The sequence below is a fragment of the Bufo gargarizans genome, chromosome 7 (assembly GCF_014858855.1).
Source record: "Bufo gargarizans isolate SCDJY-AF-19 chromosome 7, ASM1485885v1, whole genome shotgun sequence".
In the NCBI taxonomy this organism is placed as follows: Eukaryota; Metazoa; Chordata; class Amphibia; order Anura; family Bufonidae; genus Bufo; species Bufo gargarizans.
Genome location: NC_058086.1, coordinates 143,779,264 through 143,806,380, shown reverse-complemented (window position 1 = coordinate 143,806,380; position 27,117 = coordinate 143,779,264).

Genomic DNA, 27,117 nt, shown 5'->3' with positions numbered 1-27,117 from the left:
GTCTTCATGTCATAGCAGAGAATCAGGCTTCACGTCAGCCACCACTGCAACAGTCCATTGTCATAAATTTAGGCCCAGCACCCAGGCAGAGGAGAGAGGTCCCGTAACAGACAATCTGGCTTCATGTCAGCAGAGAATCAGTCTTCATATCATAGCAGAGAATCAGGCTTCACGTCACCCACCACTGCAACAGTCCATTTTCATAATTTAGGCCCAGCACCCAGGCAGAGGAGAGAGGTCCCGTAACAGACAATCTGGCTTCATGTCAGCAGAGAATCAGTCTTCATGTCATAGCAGAGAATCAGGCTTCACGTCAGCCACCACTGCAACAGTCCATTGTCATAAATTTAGGCCCAGCACCCAGGCAGAGGAGAGAGGTCCCGTAACAGACAATCTGGCTTCATGTCAGCAGAGAATCAGTCTTCATAGTCATAGCAGAGAATCAGGCTTCACGTCAGCCACCACTGCAACAGTCCATTGTCATATATTTAGGCCCAGCACCCAGGCAGAGGAGAGAGGTCCCGTAACAGAGCAGAGAATCAGTCTGCATGTCATAGCAGAGAATCAGGCTTCACGTCAGCCACCACTGCAACAGTCCATTGTCATATATTTAGGCCCAGCACCCAGGCAGAGGAGAGAGGTCCCGTAACAGACGAATCTGGCTTCATGTCAGCAGAGAATCAGTCTGCATGTCATAGCAGAGAATCAGGCTTCACGTCAGCCACCACTGCAACAGTCCATTGTCATATATTTAGGCCCAGCACCCAGGCAGAGGAGAGAGGTCCCGTAACAGACAATCTGGCTTCATGTCAGCAGAGAATCAGTCTTCATGTCATAGCAGAGAATCAGGCTTCACGTCACCCACCACTGCAACAGTCCATTTTCATAAATTTAGGCCCAGCACCCAGGCAGAGGAGAGAGGTCCCGTAACAGACAATCTGGCTTCATGTCAGCAGAGAATCAGTCTTCATGTCATAGCAGAGAATCAGGCTTCACGTCACCCACCACTGCAACAGTCCATTGTCATAAATTTAGGCCCAGCACCCAGGCAGAGGAGAGAGGTCCCGTAACAGACAATCTGGCTTCATGTCAGCAGAGAATCAGTCTTCATGTCATAGCAGAGAATCAGGCTTCACGTCAGCCACCACTGCAACAGTCCATTGTCATAATTTAGGCCCAGCACCCAGGCAGAGGAGAGAGGTCCCGTAACAGACAATCTGGCTTCATGTCAGCAGAGAATCAGTCTTCATGTCATAGCAGAGAATCAGGCTTCACGTCAGCCACCACTGCAACAGTCCATTGTCATATATTTAGGCCCAGCACCCAGGCAGAGGAGAGAGGTCCCGTAACAGACAATCTGGCTTCATGTCAGCAGAGAATCAGTCTTCATGTCATAGCAGAGAATCAGGCTTCACGTCAGCCACCACTGCAACAGTCCATTGTCATAATTTAGGCCCAGCACCCAGGCAGAGGAGAGAGGTCCCGTAACAGACAATCTGGCTTCATGTCAGCAGAGAATCAGTCTTCATGTCATAGCAGAGAATCAGGCTTCACGTCACCCACCACTGCAACAGTCCATTTTCATAATTTAGGCCCAGCACCCAGGCAGAGGAGAGAGGTCCCGTAACAGACAATCTGGCTTCATGTCAGCAGAGAATCAGTCTTCATGTCATAGCAGAGAATCAGGCTTCACGTCAGCCACCACTGCAACAGTCCATTGTCATAAATTTAGGCCCAGCACCCAGGCAGAGGAGAGAGGTCCCGTAACAGACAATCTGGCTTCATGTCAGCAGAGAATCAGTCTTCATGTCATAGCAGAGAATCAGGCTTCACGTCAGCCACCACTGCAACAGTCCATTGTCATAATTTAGGCCCAGCACCCAGGCAGAGGAGAGAGGTCCCGTAACAGACAATCTGGCTTCATGTCAGCAGAGAATCAGTCTTCATGTCATAGCAGAGAATCAGGCTTCACGTCACCCACCACTGCAACAGTCCATTTTCATAAATTTAGGCCCAGCACCCAGGCAGAGGAGAGAGGTCCCGTAACAGACAATCTGGCTTCATGTCAGCAGAGAATCAGTCTTCATATCATAGCAGAGAATCAGGCTTCACGTCAGCCACCAATGCAACAGTCCATTGTCAGATATTTAGGCCCAGCACCCAGGCAGAGGAGAGAGGTCCCGTAACAGACAATCTGGCTTCATGTCAGCAGAGAATCAGTCTTCATGTCATAGCAGAGAATCAGGCTTCACGTCAGCCACCACTGCAACAGTCCATTGTCATTAATTTAGGCCCAGCACCCAGGCAGAGGAATGAGGTCCCGTAACAGACAATCTGGCTTCATGTCAGCAGAGAATCAGTCTTCATATCATAGCAGAGAATCAGGCTTCACGTCAGCCACCAATGCAACAGTCCATTGTCAGATATTTAGGCCCAGCACCCAGGCAGAGGAGAGAGGTCCCGTAACAGACAATCAGGTTTCACGTCAGCCACCAGTGCAACAGTCCATTGGCATATATTTAGGCCCAGCACCCAGGCAGAGGAGAGAGGTCCCGTAACAGACAATCAGGCTTCACGTCAGCCACCAGTGCAACAGCCCATTGGCATATATTTAGGCCCAGCACCCAGGCAGAGGAGAGAGGTCCCGTAACAGACAATCTGGCTTCATGTCAGCAGAGAATCAGTCTGCATGTCATAGCAGAGAATCAGGCTTCACGTCAGCCACCACTGCAACAGTCCATTGTCATAAATTTAGGCCCAGCACCCAGGCAGAGGAGAGAGGTCCCGTAACAGACAATCTGGCTTCATGTCAGCAGAGAATCAGTCTTCATGTCATAGCAGAGAATCAGGCTTCACGTCAGCCACCACTGCAACAGTCCATTTTCATAAATTTAGGCCCAGCACCCAGGCAGAGGAGAGAGGTCCCGTAACAGACAATCTGGCTTCATGTCAGCAGAGAATCAGTCTTCATGTCATAGCAGAGAATCAGGCTTCACGTCACCCACCACTGTAACAGTCCATTTTCATAAATTTAGGCCCAGCACCCAGGCAGAGGAGAGAGGTCCCGTAACAGACAATCTGGCTTCATGTCAGCAGAGAATCAGTCTTCATATCATAGCAGAGAATCAGGCTTCACGTCAGCCCACCACTGCAACAGTCCATTGTCATAATTTAGGCCCAGCACCCAGGCAGAGGAGAGAGGTCCCGTAACAGACAATCTGGCTTCATGTCAGCAGAGAATCAGTCTGCATGTCATAGCAGAGAATCAGGCTTCACGTCAGCCACCACTGCAACAGTCCATTGTCATATATTTAGGCCCAGCACCCAGGCAGAGGAGAGAGGTCCCGTAACAGACAATCTGGCTTCATGTCAGCAGAGAATCAGTCTTCATGTCATAGCAGAGAATCAGGCTTCACGTCAGCCACCACTGCAACAGTCCATTGTCATAATTTAGGCCCAGCACCCAGGCAGAGGAGAGAGGTCCCGTAACAGACAATCTGGCTTCATGTCAGCAGAGAATCAGTCTGCATGTCATAGCAGAGAATCAGGCTTCACGTCAGCCACCACTGCAACAGTCCATTGTCATATATTTAGGCCCAGCACCCAGGCAGAGGAGAGAGGTCCCGTAACAGACAATCTGGCTTCATGTCAGCAGAGAATCAGTCTTCATGTCATAGCAGAGAATCAGGCTTCACGTCAGCCACCACTGCAACAGTCCATTGTCATAATTTAGGCCCAGCACCCAGGCAGAGGAGAGAGGTCCCGTAACAGACAATCTGGCTTCATGTCAGCAGAGAATCAGTCTTCATATCATAGCAGAGAATCAGGCTTCACGTCACCCACCACTGCAACAGTCCATTTTCATAAATTTAGGCCCAGCACCCAGGCAGAGGAGAGAGGTCCCGTAACAGACAATCTGGCTTCATGTCAGCAGAGAATCAGTCTTCATGTCATAGCAGAGAATCAGGCTTCACGTCAGCCACCACTGCAACAGTCCATTGTCATAAATTTAGGCCCAGCACCCAGGCAGAGGAGAGAGGTCCCGTAACAGACAATCTGGCTTCATGTCAGCAGAGAATCAGTCTTCATATCATAGCAGAGAATCAGGCTTCACGTCACCCACCACTGCAACAGTCCATTGTCATAAATTTAGGCCCAGCACCCAGGCAGAGGAGAGAGGTCCCGTAACAGACAATCTGGCTTCATGTCAGCAGAGAATCAGTCTTCATATCATAGCAGAGAATCAGGCTTCACGTCACCCACCACTGTAACAGTCCATTTTCATAAATTTAGGCCCAGCACCCAGGCAGAGGAGAGAGGTCCCGTAACAGACAATCTGGCTTCATGTCAGCAGAGAATCAGTCTTCATGTCATAGCAGAGAATCAGGCTTCACGTCAGCCACCACTGCAACAGTCCATTGTCATAATTTAGGCCCAGCACCCAGGCAGAGGAGAGAGGTCCCGTAACAGAGAATCTGGCTTCATGTCAGCAGAGAATCAGTCTTCATATCATAGCAGAGAATCAGGCTTCACGTCACCCACCACTGTAACAGTCCATTTTCATAAATTTAGGCCCAGCACCCAGGCAGAGGAGAGAGGTCCCGTAACAGACAATCTGGCTTCATGTCAGCAGAGAATCAGTCTTCATGTCATAGCAGAGAATCAGGCTTCACGTCAGCCACCACTGCAACAGTCCATTGTCATTAATTTAGGCCCAGCACCCAGGCAGAGGAGAGAGGTCCCGTAACAGAGAATCTGGCTTCATGTCAGCAGAGAATCAGTCTGCATGTCATAGCAGAGAATCAGGCTTCACGTCAGCCACCACTGCAACAGTCCATTGTCATATATTTAGGCCCAGCACCCAGGCAGAGGAGAGAGGTCCCGTAACAGAGAATCTGGCTTCATGTCAGCAGAGAATCAGTCTGCATGTCATAGCAGAGAATCAGGCTTCACGTCAGCCACCACTGCAACAGTCCATTGTCATATATTTAGGCCCAGCACCCAGGCAGAGGAGAGAGGTCCCGTAACAGAGAATCTGGCTTCATGTCAGCAGAGAATCAGTCTTCATGTCATAGCAGAGAATCAGGCTTCACGTCAGCCACCACTGCAACAGTCCATTGTCATAAATTTAGGCCCAGCACCCAGGCAGAGGAGAGAGGTCCCGTAACAGACAATCTGGCTTCATGTCAGCAGAGAATCAGTCTTCATGTCATAGCAGAGAATCAGGCTTCACGTCAGCCACCACTGCAACAGTCCATTTTCATAAATTTAGGCCCAGCACCCAGGCAGAGGAGAGAGGTCCCGTAACAGACAATCTGGCTTCATGTCAGCAGAGAATCAGTCTTCATGTCATAGCAGAGAATCAGGCTTCACGTCAGCCACCACTGCAACAGTCCATTGTCATAATTTAGGCCCAGCACCCAGGCAGAGGAGAGAGGTCCCGTAACAGACAATCTGGCTTCATGTCAGCAGAGAATCAGTCTTCATGTCATAGCAGAGAATCAGGCTTCACGTCAGCCCACCACTGCAACAGTCCATTTTCATAAATTTAGGCCCAGCACCCAGGCAGAGGAGAGAGGTCCCGTAACAGACAATCTGGCTTCATGTCAGCAGAGAATCAGTCTTCATGTCATAGCAGAGAATCAGGCTTCACGTCAGCCACCACTGCAACAGTCCATTGTCATATATTTAGGCCCAGCACCCAGGCAGAGGAGAGAGGTCCCGTAACAGACAATCTGGCTTCATGTCAGCAGAGAATCAGTCTTCATGTCATAGCAGAGAATCAGGCTTCACGTCCCACCACTGTAAGAGTCCATTTTCATAAATTTAGGCCCAGCACCCAGGCAGAGGAGAGAGGTCCCGTAACAGGCAATCTGGCTTCATGTCAGCAGAGAATCAGTCTTCATATTATAGCAGAGAATCAGGCTTCACGTCACCCACCACTGTAAGAGTCCATTTTCATAAATTTAGGCCCAGCACCCAGGCAGAGGACAGAGGTCCCGTAACAGACAATCTGGCTTCATGTCAGCAGAGAATCAGTCTTCATGTCATAGCAGAGAATCAGGCTTCACGTCAGCCACCACTGCAACAGTCCATTGTCATAAATTTAGGCCCAGCACCCAGGCAGAGGAGAGAGGTCCCGTAACAGACAATCTGGCTTCATGTCAGCAGAGAATCAGTCTTCATATCATAGCAGAGAATCAGGATTCACGTCACTCACCAATGCAACAGTCCATTGTCATATATTTAGGCCCAGCACCCAGGCAGAGGAGAGAGGTCCCGTAACAGACAATCAGTCTGCATGTCATAGCAGAATCAGGCTTCACGTCAGCCACCACTGCAACAGTCCATTGTCATATATTTAGGCCCAGCACCCAGGCAGAGGAGAGAGGTCCCGTAACAGAAATCTGGCTTCATGTCAGCAGAGAATCAGTCTGCATGTCATAGCAGAGAATCAGGCTTCACGTCAGCCACCACTGCAACAGTCCATTGTCATAAATTTAGGCCCAGCACCCAGGCAGAGGAGAGAGGTCCCGTAACAGACAATCTGGCTTCATGTCAGCAGAGAATCAGTCTTCATGTCATAGCAGAGAATCAGGCTTCACGTCAGCCACCACTGCAACAGTCCATTGTCATAAATTTAGGCCCAGCACCCAGGCAGAGGAGAGAGGTCCCGTAACAGACAATCTGGCTTCATGTCAGCAGAGAATCAGTCTTCATGTCATAGCAGAGAATCAGGCTTCACGTCACCCACCACTGTAACAGTCCATTTTCATAAATTTAGGCCCAGCACCCAGGCAGAGGAGAGAGGTCCCGTAACAGACAATCTGGCTTCATGTCAGCAGAGAATCAGTCTTCATGTCATAGCAGAGAATCAGGCTTCACGTCAGCCACCACTGCAACAGTCCATTGTCATATATTTAGGCCCAGCACCCAGGCAGAGGAGAGAGGTCCCGTAACAGAGCAATCTGGCTTCATGTCAGCAGAGAATCAGTCTTCATGTCATAGCAGAGAATCAGGCTTCACGTCACCCACCACTGCAACAGTCCATTGTCATAAATTTAGGCCCAGCACCCAGGCAGAGGAGAGAGGTCCCGTAACAGACAATCTGGCTTCATGTCAGCAGAGAATCAGTCTTCATGTCATAGCAGAGAATCAGGCTTCACGTCAGCCACCACTGCAACAGTCCATTTTCATAAATTTAGGCCCAGCACCCAGGCAGAGGAGAGAGGTCCCGTAACAGACAATCTGGCTTCATGTCAGCAGAGAATCAGTCTGCATGTCATAGCAGAGAATCAGGCTTCACGTCAGCCACCACTGCAACAGTCCATTGTCATAATTTAGGCCCAGCACCCAGGCAGAGGAGAGAGGTCCCGTAACAGACAATCTGGCTTCATGTCAGCAGAGAATCAGTCTTCATGTCATAGCAGAGAATCAGGCTTCACGTCAGCCACCACTGCAACAGTCCATTGTCATATATTTAGGCCCAGCACCCAGGCAGAGGAGAGAGGTCCCGTAACAGACAATCTGGCTTCATGTCAGCAGAGAATCAGTCTTCATATCATAGCAGAGAATCAGGCTTCACGTCACCCACCACTGCAACAGTCCATTGTCATAATTTAGGCCCAGCACCCAGGCAGAGGAGAGAGGTCCCGTAACAGACAATCTGGCTTCATGTCAGCAGAGAATCAGTCTTCATGTCATAGCAGAGAATCAGGCTTCACGTCACCCACCACTGCAACAGTCCATTGTCATAATTTAGGCCCAGCACCCAGGCAGAGGAGAGAGGTCCCGTAACAGACAATCTGGCTTCATGTCAGCAGAGAATCAGTCTTCATATCATAGCAGAGAATCAGGCTTCACGTCAGCCACCACTGCAACAGTCCATTGTCATATATTTAGGCCCAGCACCCAGGCAGAGGAGAGAGGTCCCGTAACAGACAATCTGGCTTCATGTCAGCAGAGAATCAGTCTTCATATTATAGCAGAGAATCAGGCTTCACGTCACCCACCACTGTAAGAGTCCATTTTCATAAATTTAGGCCCAGCACCAAGGCAGAGGACAGAGGTCCCGTAACAGACAATCTGGCTTCATGTCAGCAGAGAATCAGTCTTCATGTCATAGCAGAGAATCAGGCTTCACGTCAGCCACCACTGCAACAGTCCATTGTCATAAATTTAGGCCCAGCACCCAGGCAGAGGAGAGAGGTCCCGTAACAGACAATCTGGCTTCATGTCAGCAGAGAATCAGTCTTCATATCATAGCAGAGAATCAGGATTCACGTCAGCCACCAATGCAACAGTCCATTGTCAGATATTTAGGCCCAGCACCCAGGCAGAGGAGAGAGGTCTTGTAACAGACAATCAGGCTTCACGTCAGCCACCAGTGCAACAGTCCATTGGCATATATTTAGGCCCAGCACCCAGGCAGAGGAGAGAGGTCCCGTAACAGACAATCTGGCTTCATGTCAGCAGAGAATCAGTCTGCATGTCATAGCAGAGAATCAGGCTTCACGTCAGCCACCACTGCAACAGTCCATTGTCATAAATTTAGGCCAAGCACCCAGGCAGAGGAGAGAGGTCCCGTAACAGACAATCTGGCTTCATGTCAGCAGAGAATCAGTCTTCATGTCATAGCAGAGAATCAGGCTTCACGTCAGCCACCACTGCAACAGTCCATTGTCATAAATTTAGGCCCAGCACCCAGGCAGAGGAGAGAGGTCCCGTAACAGACAATCTGGCTTCATGTCAGCAGAGAATCAGTCTTCATGTCATAGCAGAGAATCAGGCTTCACGTCAGCCACCACTGCAACAGTCCATTGTCATAAATTTAGGCCCAGCACCCAGGCAGAGGAGAGAGGTCCCGTAACAGACAATCTGGCTTCATGTCAGCAGAGAATCAGTCTTCATGTCATAGCAGAGAATCAGGCTTCACGTCACCCACCACTGTAACAGTCCATTTTCATAAATTTAGGCCCAGCACCCAGGCAGAGGAGAGAGGTCCCGTAACAGACAATCTGGCTTCATGTCAGCAGAGAATCAGTCTTCATATCATAGCAGAGAATCAGGCTTCACGTCAGCCACCACTGCAACAGTCCATTGTCATATATTTAGGCCCAGCACCCAGGCAGAGGAGAGAGGTCCCGTAACAGACAATCTGGCTTCATGTCAGCAGAGAATCAGTCTTCATGTCATAGCAGAGAATCAGGCTTCACGTCAGCCACCACTGCAACAGTCCATTGTCATAATTTAGGCCCAGCACCCAGGCAGAGGAGAGAGGTCCCGTAACAGACAATCTGGCTTCATGTCAGCAGAGAATCAGTCTTCATATCATAGCAGAGAATCAGGCTTCACGTCACCCACCACTGTAACAGTCCATTTTCATAAATTTAGGCCCAGCACCCAGGCAGAGGAGAGAGGTCCCGTAACAGACAATCTGGCTTCATGTCAGCAGAGAATCAGTCTTCATATTCATAGCAGAGAATCAGGCTTCACGTCACCCACCACTGTAACAGTCCATTTTCATAAATTTAGGCCCAGCACCCAGGCAGAGGAGAGAGGTCCCGTAACAGACAATCTGGCTTCATGTCAGCAGAGAATCAGTCTTCATGTCATAGCAGAGAATCAGGCTTCACGTCAGCCACCACTGCAACAGTCCATTGTCATAAATTTAGGCCCAGCACCCAGGCAGAGGAGAGAGGTCCCGTAACAGACAATCTGGCTTCATGTCAGCAGAGAATCAGTCTTCATGTCATAGCAGAGAATCAGGCTTCACGTCAGCCACCACTGCAACAGTCCATTGTCATAAATTTAGGCCCAGCACCCAGGCAGAGGAGAGAGGTCCCGTAACAGACAATCTGGCTTCATGTCAGCAGAGAATCAGTCTTCATATCATAGCAGAGAATCAGGCTTCACGTCACCCACCACTGTAAGAGTCCATTTTCATAAATTTAGGCCCAGCACCCAGGCAGAGGAGAGAGGTCCCGTAACAGACAATCTGGCTTCATGTCAGCAGAGAATCAGTCTTCATGTCATAGCAGAGAATCAGGCTTCACGTCAGCCACCACTGCAACAGTCCATTGTCATAAATTTAGGCCCAGCACCCAGGCAGAGGAGAGAGGTCCCGTAACAGACAATCTGGCTTCATGTCAGCAGAGAATCAGTCTTCATGTCATAGCAGAGAATCAGGCTTCACGTCACCCACCACTGCAACAGTCCATTTTCATAAATTTAGGCCCAGCACCCAGGCAGAGGAGAGAGGTCCCGTAACAGACAATCTGGCTTCATGTCAGCAGAGAATCAGTCTTCATATCATAGCAGAGAATCAGGCTTCACGTCACCCACCACTGTAAGAGTCCATTTTCATAAATTTAGGCCCAGCACCCAGGCAGAGGAGAGAGGTCCCGTAACAGACAATCTGGCTTCATGTCAGCAGAGAATCAGTCTTCATATCATAGCAGAGAATCAGGCTTCACGTCAGCCACCAATGCAACAGTCCATTGTCAGATATTTAGGCCCAGCACCCAGGCAGAGGAGAGAGGTCCCGTAACAGACAATCAGGCTCCACGTCAGCCACCAGTGCAACAGTCCATTGGCATATATTTAGGCCCAGCACCCAGGCAGAGGAGAGAGGTCCCGTAACAAAGAATCTAGCTTCATGTCAGCAGAGAATCAGTCTGCATGTCATAGCAGAGAATCAGGCTTCACGTCAGCCACCACTGCAACAGTCCATTGTCATAAATTTAGGCCAAGCACCCAGGCAGAGGAGAGAGGTCCCGTAACAGACAATCTGGCTTCATGTCAGCAGAGAATCAGTCTTCATATCATAGCAGAGAATCAGGCTTCACGTCACCCACCACTGTAAGAGTCCATTTTCATAAATTTAGGCCCAGCACCCAGGCAGAGGAGAGAGGTCCCGTAACAGACAATCTGGCTTCATGTCAGCAGAGAATCAGTCTTCATGTCATAGCAGAGAATCAGGCTTCACGTCAGCCACCACTGCAACAGTCCATTGTCATAAATTTAGGCCCAGCACCCAGGCAGAGGAGAGAGGTCCCGTAACAGACAATCTGGCTTCATGTCAGCAGAGAATCAGTCTTCATGTCATAGCAGAGAATCAGGCTTCACGTCACCCACCACTGTAACAGTCCATTTTCATAAATTTAGGCCCAGCACCCAGGCAGAGGAGAGAGGTCCCGTAACAGACAATCTGGCTTCATGTCAGCAGAGAATCAGTCTTCATATCATAGCAGAGAATCAGGCTTCACGTCACCCACCACTGTACGAGTCAATTTTCATAAATTTAGGCCCAGCACCCAGGCAGAGGAGAGAGGTCCCGTAACAGACAATCTGGCTTCATGTCAGCAGAGAATCAGTCTTCATATCATAGCAGAGAATCAGGCTTCACGTCAGCCACCAATGCAATAGTCCATTTTCAGATATTTAGGCCCAGCACCCAGGCAGAGGAGAGAGGTCCCGTAACAGACAATCTGGCTTCATGTCAGCAGAGAATCAGTCTTCATATCATAGCAGAGAATCAGGCTTCACGTCAGCCACCACTGCAACAGTCCATTGTCATAATTTAGGCCCAGCACCCAGGCAGAGGAGAGAGGTCCCGTAACAGACAATCTGGCTTCATGTCAGCAGAGAATCAGTCTTCATGTCATAGCAGAGAATCAGGCTTCACGTCAGCCACCACTGCAACAGTCCATTGTCATAAATTTAGGCCCAGCACCCAGGCAGAGGAGAGAGGTCCCGTAACAGACAATCTGGCTTCATGTCAGCAGAGAATCAGTCTTCATGTCATAGCAGAGAATCAGGCTTCACGTCAGCCCACCACTGCAACAGTCCATTTTCATAAATTTAGGCCCAGCACCCAGGCAGAGGAGAGAGGTCCCGTAACAGACAATCTGGCTTCATGTCAGCAGAGAATCAGTCTTCATGTCATAGCAGAGAATCAGGCTTCACGTCACCCACCACTGTAACAGTCCATTTTCATAAATTTAGGCCCAGCACCCAGGCAGAGGAGAGAGGTCCCGTAACAGACAATCTGGCTTCATGTCAGCAGAGAATCAGTCTTCATGTCATAGCAGAGAATCAGGCTTCACGTCAGCCACCACTGCAACAGTCCATTGTCATATATTTAGGCCCAGCACCCAGGCAGAGGAGAGAGGTCCCGTAACAGACAATCTGGCTTCATGTCAGCAGAGAATCAGTCTTCATATCATAGCAGAGAATCAGGCTTCACGTCACCACCACTGCAACAGTCCATTGTCATAATTTAGGCCCAGCACCCAGGCAGAGGAGAGAGGTCCCGTAACAGACAATCTGGCTTCATGTCAGCAGAGAATCAGTCTGCATGTCATAGCAGAGAATCAGGCTTCACGTCAGCCACCACTGCAACAGTCCATTGTCATAAATTTAGGCCCAGCACCCAGGCAGAGGAGAGAGGTCCCGTAACAGACAATCTGGCTTCATGTCAGCAGAGAATCAGTCTTCATGTCATAGCAGAGAATCAGGCTTCACGTCAGCCACCACTGCAACAGTCCATTTTCATAAATTTAGGCCCAGCACCCAGGCAGAGGAGAGAGGTCCCGTAACAGACAATCTGGCTTCATGTCAGCAGAGAATCAGTCTTCATATCATAGCAGAGAATCAGGCTTCACGTCACCCACCACTGTAAGAGTCCATTTTCATAAATTTAGGCCCAGCACCCAGGCAGAGGAGAGAGGTCCCGTAACAGACAATCTGGCTTCATGTCAGCAGAGAATCAGTCTTCATATTATAGCAGAGAATCAGGCTTCACGTCACCCACCACTGTAAGAGTCCATTTTCATAAATTTAGGCCCAGCACCCAGGCAGAGGAGAGAGGTCCCGTAACAGACAATCTGGCTTCATGTCAGCAGAGAATCAGTCTTCATGTCATAGCAGAGAATCAGGCTTCACGTCAGCCACCACTGCAACAGTCCATTGTCATAAATTTAGGCCCAGCACCCAGGCAGAGGAGAGAGGTCCCGTAACAGACAATCTGGCTTCATGTCAGCAGAGAATCAGTCTTCATATCATAGCAGAAAATCAGGATTCACGTCAGCCACCAATGCAACAGTCCATTGTCAGATATTTAGGCCCAGCACCCAGGCAGAGGAGAGAGGTCCCGTAACAGACAATCAGGCTTCACGTCAGCCACCAGTGCAACAGTCCATTGGCATATATTTAGGCCCAGCACCCAGGCAGAGAAGAGAGGTCCCGTAACAAAGAATCTAGCTTCATGTCAGCAGAGAATCAGTCTGCATGTCATAGCAGAGAATCAGGCTTCACGTCAGCCACCACTGCAACAGTCCATTGTCATAAATTTAGGCCAAGCACCCAGGCAGAGGAGAGAGGTCCCGTAACAGACAATCTGGCTTCATGTCAGCAGAGAATCAGTCTTCATGTCATAGCAGACAATCAGGCTTCACGTCAGCCACCACTGCAACAGTCCATTGTCATAAATTTAGGCCCAGCACCCAGGCAGAGGAGAGAGGTCCCGTAACAGACAATCTGGCTTCATGTCAGCAGAGAATCAGTCTTCATGTCATAGCAGAGAATCAGGCTTCACGTCAGCCACCACTGCAACAGTCCATTGTCATAAATTTAGGCCCAGCACCCAGGCAGAGGAGAGAGGTCCCGTAACAGACAATCTGGCTTCTTGTCAGCAGAGAATCAGTCTTCATGTCATAGCAGACAATCAGGCTTCACGTCACCCACCACTGTAACAGTCCATTTTCATAAATTTAGGCCCAGCACCCAGGCAGAGGAGAGAGGTCCCGTAACAGACAATCTGGCTTCATGTCAGCAGAGAATCAGTCTTCATATCATAGCAGAGAATCAGGCTTCACGTCAGCCACCAATGCAACAGTCCATTGTCAGATATTTAGGCCCAGCACCCAGGCAGAGGAGAGAGGTCCCGTAACAGACAATCTGGCTTCATGTCAGCAGAGAATCAGTCTTCATGTCATAGCAGAGAATCAGGCTTCACGTCAGCCACCACTGCAACAGTCCATTGTCATTAATTTAGGCCAAGCACCCAGGCAGAGGAGAGAGGTCCCGTAACAGACAATCTGGCTTCATGTCAGCAGAGAATCAGTCTTCATATCATAGCAGAGAATCAGGCTTCACGTCACCCACCACTGTAAGAGTCCATTTTCATAAATTTAGGCCCAGCACCCAGGCAGAGGAGAGAGGTCCCGTAACAGACAATCTGGCTTCATGTCAGCAGAGAATCAGTCTTCATATTATAGCAGAGAATCAGGCTTCACGTCACCCACCACTGTAAGAGTCCATTTTCATAAATTTAGGCCCAGCACCCAGGCAGAGGACAGAGGTCCCGTAACAGACAATCTGGCTTCATGTCAGCAGAGAATCAGTCTTCATGTCATAGCAGAGAATCAGGCTTCACGTCAGCCACCACTGCAACAGTCCATTGTCATAAATTTAGGCACAGCACCCAGGCAGAGGAGAGAGGTCCCGTAACAGACAATCTGGCTTCATGTCAGCAGAGAATCAGTCTTCATATCATAGCAGAGAATCAGGCTTCACGTCACCCACCACTGTAAGAGTCCATTTTCATAAATTTAGGCCCAACACCCAGGCAGAGGAGAGAGGTCCTGTAACAGACAATCTGGCTTCATGTCAGCAGAGAATCAGTCTTCATGTCATAGCAGAGAATCAGGCTTCACGTCAGCCACCACTGCAACAGTCCATTGTCATAAATTTAGGCCCAGCACCCAGGCAGAGGAGAGAGGTCCCGTAACAGACAATCTGGCTTCATGTCAGCAGAGAATCAGTCTTCATATCATAGCAGAGAATCAGGCTTCACGTCACCCACCACTGTAAGAGTCCATTTTCATAAATTTAGGCCCAGCACCCAGGCAGAGGAGAGAGGTCCCGTAACAAGAATCTAGCTTCATGTCAGCAGAGAATCAGTCTGCATGTCATAGCAGAGAATCAGGCTTCACGTCAGCCACCACTGCAACAGTCTATTGTCATAAATTTAGGCCAAGCACCCAGGCAGAGGAGAGAGGTCCCGTAACAGACAATCTGGCTTCATGTCAGCAGAGAATCAGTCTTCATATCATAGCAGAGAATCAGGCTTCACGTCACCCACCACTGTAAGAGTCCATTTTCATAAATTTAGGCCCAGCACCCAGGCAGAGGAGAGAGGTCCCGTAACAGACAATCTGGCTTCATGTCAGCAGAGAATCAGTCTTCATGTCATAGCAGAGAATCAGGCTTCACGTCAGCCACCACTGCAACAGTCCATTGTCATAAATTTAGGCCCAGCACCCAGGCAGAGGAGAGAGGTCCCGTAACAGACAATCTGGCTTCATGTCAGCAGAGAATCAGTCTTCATGTCATAGCAGTGAATTAGGCCTCACGTCACCCACCACTGTAACAGTCCATTTTCATAAATTTAGGCCCAGCACCCAGGCAGAGGAGAAAGGTCCCGTAACAGACAATCTGGCTTCATGTCAGCAGAGAATCAGTCTTCATATCATAGCAGAGAATCAGGCTTCACGTCACCCACCACTGTAAGAGTCCATTTTCATAAATTTAGGCCCAGCACCCAGGCAGAGGAGAGAGGTCCCGTAACAGACAATCTGGCTTCATGTCAGCAGAGAATCAGTCTTCATATCATAGCAGAGAATCAGGCTTCACGTCAGCCACCAATGCAACAGTCCATTGTCAGATATTTAGGCCCAGCACCCAGGCAGAGGAGAGAGGTCCCGTAACAGACAATCAGGCTTCACGTCAGCCACCAGTGCAACAGTCCATTGGCATATATTTAGGCCCAGCACCCAGGCAGAGGAGAGAGGTCCCGTAACAAAGAATCTAGCTTCATGTCAGCAGAGAATCAGTCTGCATGTCATAGCAGAGAATCAGGCTTCACGTCAGCCACCACTGCAACAGTCCATTGTCATAAATTTAGGCCAAGCACCCAGGCAGAGGAGAGAGGTCCCGTAACAGACAATCTGGCTTCATGTCAGCAGAGAATCAGTCTTCATATCATAGCAGAGAATCAGGCTTCACGTCACCCACCACTGTAAGAGTCCATTTTCATAAATTTAGGCCCAGCACCCAGGCAGAGGAGAGAGGTCCCGTAACAGACAATCTGGCTTCATGTCAGCAGAGATCAGTCTTCATGTCATAGCAGAGAATCAGGCTTCACGTCACCCACCACTGTAACAGTCCATTTTCATAAATTTAGGCCCAGCACCCAGGCAGAGGAGAGAAGTCCCTTAACAGACAATCTGGCTTCATGTCAGCAGAGAATCAGTCTTCATATCATAGCAGAGAATCAGGCTTCACGTCACCCACCACTGTACGAGTCCATTTTCATAAATTTAGGCCCAGCACCCAGGCAGAGGAGAGAGGTCCCGTAACAGACAATCTGGCTTCATGTCAGCAGAGAATCAGTCTTCATATCATAGCAGAGAATCAGGCTTCACGTCAGCCACCAATGCAATAGTCCATTTTCAGATATTTAGGCCCAGCACCCAGGCAGAGGAGAGAGGTCCCGTAACAGACAATCAGGCTTCACGTCATCCACCAGTGCAACAGTCCATTGGCATATATTTAGGCCCAGCACCCAGGCAGAGGAGAGAGGTCCCGTAACAGAGAATCTGGCTTCATGTCAGCAGAGAATCAGTCTGCATGTCATAGCAGAGAATCAGGCTTCACGTCAGCCACCACTGCAACAGTCCATTGTCATAAATTTAGGCCAAGCACCCAGGCAGAGGAGAGAGGTCCCGTAACAGAGAATCTGGCTTCATGTCAGCAGAGAATCAGTCTTCATGTCATAGCAGAGAATCAGGCTTCACGTCAGCCACCACTGCAACAGTCCATTGTCATAAATTTAGGCCCAGCACCCAGGCAGAGGAGAGAGGTCCCGTAACAGACAATCTGGCTTCATGTCAGCAGAGAATCAGTCTTCATGTCATAGCAGACAATCAGGCTTCACGTCACCCACCACTGTAACAGTCCATTTTCATAAATTTAGGCCCAGCACCCAGGCAGAGGAATGAGGTCCCGTAACAGACAATCTGGCTTCATGTCAGCAGAGAATCAGTCTTCATATCATAGCAGAGAATCAGGCTTCACGTCAGCCACCAATGCAACAGTCCATTGTCAGATATTTAGGCCCAGCACCCAGGCAGAGGAGAGAGGTCCCGTAACAGACAATCAGGCTTCACGTCAGCCACCAGTGCAACAGTCCATTGGCATATATTTAGGCCCAGCACCCAGGCAGAGGAGAGAGGTCCCGTAACAGACAATCAGGCTTCACGTCAGCCACCAGTGCAACAGCCCATTGGCATATATTTAGGCCCAGCACCCAGGCAGAGGAGAGAGGTCCCGTAACAGAGAATCTGGCTTCATATCAGCAGAGAATCAGTCTGCATGTCATAGCAGAGAATCAGGCTTCACGTCAGCCACCACTGCAACAGTCCATTGTCATAAATTTAGGCCAAGCACCCAGGCAGAGGAGAGAGGTCCCGTAACAGACAATCTGGCTTCATGTCAGCAGAGAATCAGTCTTCATGTCATAGCAGAGAATCAGGCTTCACGTCAGCCACCACTGCAACAGTCCATTTTCATAAATTTAGGCCCAGCACCCAGGCAGAGGAGAGAGGTCCCGTAACAGACAATCTGGCTTCATGTCAGCAGAGAATCAGTCTTCATGTCATAGCAGAGAATCAGGCTTCACGTCACCCACCACTGTAACAGTCCATTTTCATAAATTTAGGCATAGCACCCAGGCAGAGGAGAGAGGTCCCGCAACAGACAATCTGGCTTCATGTCAGCAGAGAATCAGTCTTCATATCATAGCAGAGAATCAGGCTTCACGTCAGCCACCAATGCAACAGTCCATTGTCAGATATTTAGGCCCAGCACCCAGGCAGAGGAGAGAGGTCCCGTAACAGACAATCTGGCTTCATGTCAGCAGAGAATTAGTCTGCATGTCATAGCAGAGAATCAGGCTTCACGTCACCCAACATTGGAACAGTCCATTGGCATATATTTAGGACCCGGCACCCAGACAGAGGAGAGGTTCATTCAAATTTGGGTAGCCTCGCAATATAATGGTAAAATGAAAATAAAAATAGGATTGAATGAGGAAGTGCCCTGGAGTACAATAATATATGGTTAAGGGGAGGTAGTTAATGTCTAATCTGGACAAGGGACGGACAGGTCCTGTGGGATCCATGCCTGGTTCATTTTTATGAACGTCAGCTTGTCCACATTGGCTGTAGACAGGCGGCTGCGTTTGTCTGTAATGACACCCCCTGTCGTGCTGAATACACGTTCAGACAAAACGCTGGCCGCCGGGCAGGCCAGCACCTCCAAGGCATAAAAGGCTAGCTCTGGCCACGTGGACAATTTAGAGACCCAGTAGTTGAATGGGGCCGAACCATCAGTCAGTACGTGGAGGGGTGTGCACATGTACTGTTCCACCATGTTAGTGAAATGTTGCCTGCTGCTAACACGTTGCGTATCAGGTGGTGGTGCAGTTAGCTGTGGCGTGTTGACAAAACTTTTCCACATCTCTGCCATGCTAACCCTGCCCTCAGAGGAGCTGGCCGTGACACAGCTGCCTTGGCGACCTCTTGCTCCTCCTCTGCCTTGGCCTTGGGCTTCCACTTGTTCCCCTGTGACATTTGGGAATTCTCTCAGTAGCGCGTCTACCAACGTGCGCTTGTACTCGCGCATCTTCCTATCATGCTCCAGTGCAGGAAGTAAGGTGGGCACATTGTCTTTGTAGCGTGGATCCAGCAGGGTGGCAACCCAGTAGTCCGCACACGTTAAAATGTGGGCAACTCTGCTGTCGTTGCGCAGGCACTGCAGCATGTAGTCGCTCATGTGTGCCAGGCTGCCCAGGGGTAAGGACAAGCTGTCCTCTGTGGGAGGCGTATCGTCATCGTCCTGCCTTTCCCCCCAGCCACGCACCAGTGATGGACCCGAGCTGCGTTGGGTGCCACCCCGCTGTGACCATGCTTCATCCTCATCCTCCTCCACCTCCTCCTCATCCTCGTCCTCCTCGTCCTCCAGTAGTGGGCCCTGGCTGGCCACATTTGTACCTGGCCTCTGCTGTTGCCAAAAACCTCCATCTGAGTCACTTCGAAGAGACTGGCCTGAAAGTGCTAAAAATGACCCCTCTTCCTCCTCCTCCTCCTCCTCCTCCTGGGCCACCTCCTCTTCCATCATCGCCCTAAGTGTTTTCTCAAGGAGACATAGAAGTGGTATTGTAACGCTGATAACGGCATCATCGCCACTGGCCATGTTGGTGGAGTACTCGAAACAGCCCAACAGGGCACACAGGTCTCGCATGGAGGCCCAGTCATTGGTGGTGAAGTGGTGCTGTTCTGTAGTGCGACTGACCCGTGCGTGCTGCAGCTGAAACTCCACTATGGCCTGCTGCTGCTCGCACAGTCTGTCCAGCATGTGCAAGGTGGAGTTCCACCTGGTGGGCACGTCGCATATGAGCGGCGGTGAGCGGGAAGGCCGAAGTTACGCTGTAGCGCAGACAGGCGAGCAGCAGCAGGATGTGAACGCAGGAAGCGCGAGCAGACGGCCCGCACTTTATGCAGCAGCTCTGACATGTCGGGGTAGTTGTGAATGAACTTCTGCACCACCAAATTCAGCACATGCGCCAAGCAAGGGATGTGCGTCAAACTGGCTAGTCCCAGAGCTGCAACGAGATTTTGCCCATTATCACACACCACCAGGCCGGGCTTGAGGCTCACCGGCAGCAACCACTCGTCGGTCTTTTGTTCTATACCCTGCCACAACTCCTGTGCGGTGTGGGGCCTGTCCCCCAAACATATGAGTTTCAGAATGGCCTGCTGACGTTTACCCCGTGCTGAAGTTGGTGGTGAAGGTGTGTGGCTGACTAGATGAGCAGGTGGAAGAAGAGGAGGAGGAAGTCGAGTAGGAGGAGGTGGCAACAGGAGGCAAAGAATGTTGCCCTGCGATCCTTGGCGGCGGAACCGCTAACCGATCGCTAAACTACCTAACCAAGGGGCCTAAACTATCCTAAAACCTAACGGTCAATACCAGTGAAAAAAAAAAGTGACAGTTTACACTGATCACTTTTTTCCTTTCACTAGTGATTGAAAGGGGCGATCAAAGGGGTGATCAAAGGGTTAATTGGGGTGCAGTGTAGTGTTTTGGTGTACTCACTGTGAAGCCTCCTCCTTTGCTGAGACCAACCGACGAAAAGGACCAGCAGAGGAGCAGGGAAGCCATATAACACATCATATTTACTAATATGATGTGTTATATGGCTTCTGATTCGACATTTTAAAAATTGCCAGCCTGCCAGCCACGATCATTGGCTGGCAGGCTGGTGATGAAATGGTGCTTGTAATTTTGCCGGCCCGCGATGCGCATGCGCGGGCCGGCTCAGTCTGAAATCTCGCGTCTCGCGAGATGGCGCACGGATGCGTCCAGGAGGAATAAATCAACCGCCTCCCGGACGCATCCGTGCGTTACATGGCGGTTAAAGGAGTATTCCAATTAGAATATGTTATCCCTTATCCCCTGGAAAGAAAATAACTGGTAGATTGGTGGCAGTCTGCCCACTTAGACCGCAACCAGTCACAATGATGAGGGATCCACGCCTCCAATTTAAAAAGAGCACTGGTTGAGTCTGCGCACCACCACTCTGTGCATTCTGTAGCAGAATACAACATCACTATCTCTAACAATTACATAGATTTGGGGTGGAGTTGTAGTGCAAGTCCTAGTAATAGCTGGATAAGAGATGAATTATCCCAAGCAGAATGCCCTTTTAATGAATCACTTTTATTATGCCCATAAAATTTGAAAAAAATCTAACCCTGCCATTACCACCTTCATGGTTTTCTTTCCAGAGCTTGGTCTGATCACCCCTATGAAGTTCCCCGGTCTTTATTGGGTAACATTAGTTACAATACATTCCCTACAATAAAGAGGCTCGGACACATTGTTAGCTACCTCATGTATTGACTCATTTATTAACAGGCCAGTGGTTTTGAAATGGCCCTGATGATGGTGAACCCCCAACTCATCCTTCAACACTCAGGAAAGGAAAAACCCCCTAGTGGAGGAAACCTCCAGGGAACCATGGCTGGAGGACTGCCCTTCCCCTGGGCAAGGGGGTAAAAGCCATCATTTGAGATGAGGTAGCTATGGAAAGTCCGGGTAATTGTCACATCCAGTATTTGGAAATTCTGCTAGATGTTGAATCCAGAAAATCCAGTAAATGTCAAATCCGGTATTAGGAAAGTCCGGTAAAATGTCACATCCAGTATTGAGGACAGAGACCAAGCCTGGAATCTGCCTCTTAATCCAGAAGATTCATGTCCAGCAATGTCATGATGGTTTCAGTTGTCTTGGCGCTCCACCCCTTGGATCTTATTGGGGGTTTTCAGGGTCCTGGGTCTTTTCTCTCAAGCCAATGGAGACACCTTCTCGGGACAACGTTAAAGACAAATGCTGAGAAAAAAGAAGAAAGACCATTAATTATAAAACAGCTCTATATAATATATTACTTCTCTGAATTTTTTCTGGAGCACATTAGACCTTCACACGGCATCTACTCACCTGGAAATCTGTATAGTTCATTAGTTGGTATATTATCAGGCCAACAAATCCAGTCCACTCGACCACCATGCCTGTCCTGGTGTAGATCTGCAGAAGACAGAATAGAGCATTAGTGCCTGGCGGTACTCACCATGGACTCTATATGGAGTGAGATGGGAAGGTGGAGGTCAGATAGGAGCTTTTATATTACTGTTACCCAGAAAAGATGTGGATTATACAACACGGTGAAAAGTTGCATGAACTCACCTCTTCACATCGGCCAGTACATAGCTGGAAGAAGCTGATGGTCATACACACAGAAACTGGAAGGACGTGTTAAGGACAAGTAACAGAATTCATTATATTATTTTAGTGTTTCCTATACTGTGATGTCTGATCTGTGCTACAATGGGGTCAAAAGAAGCGAATAATCTCCTAGTTGCCAATAGTCCCACATTTGCCACATCTGTAAATTTGGGTTGTCCTGGGACAAAAATGCTTGGGCCTAGTTAACTCCACTAATGAGTGATTGTGACCTGATCATTTAAAGGAGGGGCGGGGGTCTTGGCTTAATTGACCCAAATTTACAAACAGCAGCAATGATAGCAAGTACGTATGTGTAAGTTTATCCCGCAAACAACATGGCACTATACCAGTCAGCTATAATAAGGATACAGGTCAGCAGGGCCACAATGGTCACCAAGGTTAATGCCATTCTAATGTGGCATAGGCGGCGACTGCTGAAGGATTTCTTGTACAGGCATACAGCTTGACCTAGGTTGTTAACGGCACACAAGAAAAATGCCGGTCCTGCGGCGATCCTGTGGACTGTAGGACTGATCCTCATCTAGAAAAAAAGCAGAGGAATAAAGGTTATCAATATGGACGTCATGAAGATCTGAGAATACAGAACAGCAGAGGCCGCAGGTGGTGTAATTATACAGGGGCAGTAATACATAAGAATAGTCACCAGGGCGCGTCATTGTATTTATACACATCTCTTGACTTCAAGCGATGTCCCCTCTGTATTACTAGTCCTGAGACATCTGTATATAAACTTACCGAAACTATGGCGGTCACAGCGGTCCCAATGCAGCCCATCCATGCAATGACATAGAGGATTCTCTGGCAGATGATATGTCGCCTCTCTGATTGTTCAGACCGGATGATCATGAACCGGTACATGATGGAAGCGTTGCCAGCTCCTGAAATAGACAATACATGGGATCATCCGGGAAAGTCCATAGACACTTGTGATAACCTCCAGGACTCAGTGATGATTATAATCTCCAGTGATGGCCGCCGCTCAGCAGTGAATAGTGATTAGGGAGAACGTCATCACTGAGCGCTGAGCCGCTGATCTCCTCATGATGTTATCTCTCTAAATCCACTTACCTAGAATGGCAGATATTAAGAAGACCACTGTAAAGACCACCGATTCGGGGAATATTGCTCCCGTGTCACTGAGAAAGAAAGCAAAATATTGGGTGTTATTAGGACACAAACGTCAGCAGGATTGCGTCATGTCTTCTAATAGCAGAGGAGACTTTATTTCCTTCCATCCTTCCAATCATCCTCCATAATATGGTCTAATGTCCAGACACAAATAGAAGACAAACAACAATGGGAACGATATGGAGCCGTCGCCCATAGCAACCAGTGAGTTGCAACTGTTATTTGTCAGAGGCCCTTTGTAAAAGGAAATCAGAAACTGAATGGGCAACTGCGTCATATTTCGCATCCCATCCCCATGCTATCACTTGCCCCACTATATAGCCATTATTTACCCAGTACAACCAGTGGTAAAAGCCAATAACACAATAATCATAATTTATTTATTCACTATAATTTTTTTTCCTCCTTCAGTTTTCTAGAAAAGTAGCACATTTTTGAGTAGGCGGCATTTTGTAGAAAATGTAAGACTTTTTTTCATTTTTAAGCCATGCTTGCAAGTTTTCCAAAAAAGTGGGTGTGTTCTAGATGGGCTCAGTAGGAGGGGGTGGGGCCTCTGCAGACTGGCAAATTTGCTTATAAGTTATGCCTGTCATAGTTGGTGCATTTTTTTTTTTTTTTGGTGCATGGAGGTCAGAGATGCTCCTAATTTCTGAAGAGGCTTGTGCATCTCACTCCAGAGCAGATTAGATGAAGGCCTGTGCATGAAACCTCAGTCTTCCCGCACAATGGGATGTTTTCTGTACTAACAGTTATGAGATGGAGCTTATTAATAATCCACTAATAATAATAATAATAATCATAACATTCCAGGAATAAACTGATAATACGGTAATAACAGTAATGATACTACAGAGGAATCCCACCCCGTCCCCTCTTACCTGATGTAAGGATATTTTACATGGCCTGGGATGACAGTCAAGGCAATCAGGGCACAAAGGCCCGATAGCGTCCATATGACCCAGAGAAAAGGCAAGAATGCCAAACCCCGGATCTCCATGGCGCAAAGTAAACGACTCGCTAAGCGAAAACAAGGATTTGCTGAGCAAAAGCACAAGCCTATCTGTCTCTCTCTATATCCAGAGATATTCTGTCCGAGGTAATGTCAGGCAGTGGTTTTCCAAGGCTCAGAACTCGGTGATGTCACTAGCTTCTGTGACATCATCACACCTGCCGCAATCTGATTGGTCCTTGCTATAATCTGTAATTTCATTGGTTGTCCCCTCATGTGTGCCTTCATCACACAAACTTGAATCTGATTGGTCCTCAGTAGCTTCTGTGGTGTCATCAGTGCTCCCATCTCCACACATGCCTGTATCTGATTGGTCCTCAGTATTTTAAATATTCATATAGCTATTGCTGAGATGTTTTCAGCTCTTCAACTCCTTTGGACAAAATAATGTCTACTTTATACATGTGTCACCATATCACAGCAAAATGAGTAAAGTTAACTTGGGTGATGGACCCTGCTCCCATGTCAGCCCCTCTGCTTAACCCCTTAGGGACCCATGACGTACCAGTACGGCATGGATCCCGAGTCCTTAAGGACCCATGGCGTACCGTTACATCATGTGTTGTTCCGATCACCGCCGCCCGGTGGCACCTCGGCTAAATGTGACCCCCCCCACCCCACCCCCGTGTCGGCGATCGCGGTTTGCGGCTTTTCTAAGTTGCGGCGTCGGTGGTGATATCGGGTCCCCATGGGGTTGTGGGGGGGACCCAATGGCATGGAAGGCAGCGCGATGTCTAAGGAAGGCATTGCGCTGCCTTCCGTTGAAGAGCCTGTGAGATCCAGCTCTCTGGATCTTACAGGCCGGAAGCTGTATGAGTAATACACACAGTATTACTCATACAGCCAATGCATTCCAAAACAGAAGTCTTGAAATGCATTGTAAAGGATTAGACCCCCAAAAGTTCAAGTCCCAAAGTGGGACAAAAAATAAAGTGAAAAAAAGTTGAAAAAATAAAGTTTTCCCCCCCAAAATTTAAAGTTTTAAGTAAAAATAAACAAAAACTTCATTTTCCACAAATAAAGTAAAAAAAAAAAATTGGTAAAAAATAGGGGGAGAAACAAAAGTATACATATTAGGTATCGCCGCGTCCGTATCGACCGGCTATATAAACATATCACATGATCTAAGCCCTCAGATGAATACCGTAAAAAATAAAAAATAAAAACTGTGCTAAATAAACAATTTTTTTGTCACCTTACATCACAAAAGGTACAACAGCTAGCGATCAAAAAGGCGTTTGCCCACCAAAATAGTACCAATCTAACCGTCACCTCATCCCGCAAAAAATGAGCCCCTACCTGATACAATCTCCCAAAAAATAAAAAAAATTTGCCTCAGAATATGGAGACACTAAAACATCATTTTTTTGTTTTAAAAAAGCTGTTATTGTTTAAAACTTACATAAAACTTACATAAATAAAAAAAAGTATACGTATTTGGTATCGCCGCGTTCGTATTTACCGGCTCAACCTCTCAGGTGAACACCGTAAAAAATAAAAACTGTGCTAAATAAACAATTTTTTGTCACCTTACATCACAAAAAGTGTAATAGCAAGCGATTAAAAAGTCACACGCAGCCCAAAATAGTGCTAATAAAACCGTCATCTCATGCTGCAAAAACATACCCTACCCAAGGTAATCGCCCAAAAACTGAAAAAATTATGGCTCTCAGACTATGGAAACACTAAAACATGTTTTTTTTTGTTTAAAAATAGAAACCATTGTGTAAAACTTACATAAATAAAAAAAAGTATACATATTAGGTATCGCCGCATCCGTGACAACCTGGTCTATAAAAATATCACATGATCTAACCTGTCAGATGAATGTTGAAAATAACAAAACAAAAAAACAGTGCCAAAACAGCTATTTCTTGTTACCTTGCCTCACAAAAAGTGTAATATAGAGCAACCAAAAATCATATGTACCCTAAACTAGTACCAACAAAATTGCCACCCTATCCCGTAGTTTCTAAAATGGGGTCACTTTTTTGGAGTTTCTAATCTAGGGGTGAATCCAGGGGCGTAGCTAGAAATGACTGGGCCCCATAGCAAAAAAAACTTATGGCCCCCCCCCCGGATCTCCCACCCCCACACACCTCTCGGACCTCGCTGCCACATCTGTAGCTCCTCATGCACTTGCGACAGTTACGCGTAGGACTGAGCACTAACAATCCTAAAATATATTGAACAACGTGGTTTAAAACATCAAGTGTGTGTATACGATCAGGTATAATGTTGTATCGATCAGGTAGTGTAAGGGTTACGCCCGCTTCACAGACATTGACAGACCAAACTCCCCTTTTAATGCACCGCAAACAACCGCAAACAGTCCATTTGCCCAACCGCAAACTTCCCATTTGCACAAGGTTGGATACCAAGCTAGCCATGTCCCGTTAATGTCATTGAAGGTTTCTTCCTCCACCCAGCCACGTACAACACCAAGGGTCCCGGAAAGGTAAATTGAATTGATTTTTTGAACGGGGAGATGGTTAAAAAAAACTGTCTCCCTCCCCTTTGTTTGAATCCACAATCACTGCATCTGCGCCATGCAATTTACTATCACACCCGATATGAGTGGTATTTTCTGTAATTCTCTTCTCATCAGTTTAATCCCTGTTACGTCCCCAATCTGGGGTCCATTTATTGAATTGATTTTTCGAACGGGGAGATGGTTAAAAAAACGCTGGCTCCCTCCCCTTTGTTTGAATCCACGGTCACTGCGTCTGCGCCGTGCAATTTACTGTCACACCCGATATGAGTGGTATTTTCTGCAGTTCTCTTCTCATCAGTTTAATCCCTGTTACGTCCCATATCAGGGATTGCCTTTTGTGAAAAAAAAATGTAGGACGGGTACCTTTGACTGCCTGCACAGTGACAGACCAAACTCTGATACACCAAACTGAAAGGATTAACCATTGTCGAATTACCGAACCATTACGACATCCTGCAATAATTTAGTTCTGAGCTTTTTACTTGCCTTGTATTGGAATTGATGGGGATTTTTTTAATTGTCTGCATTATTTCTAATAAACTATTAAGAGACTTTATTA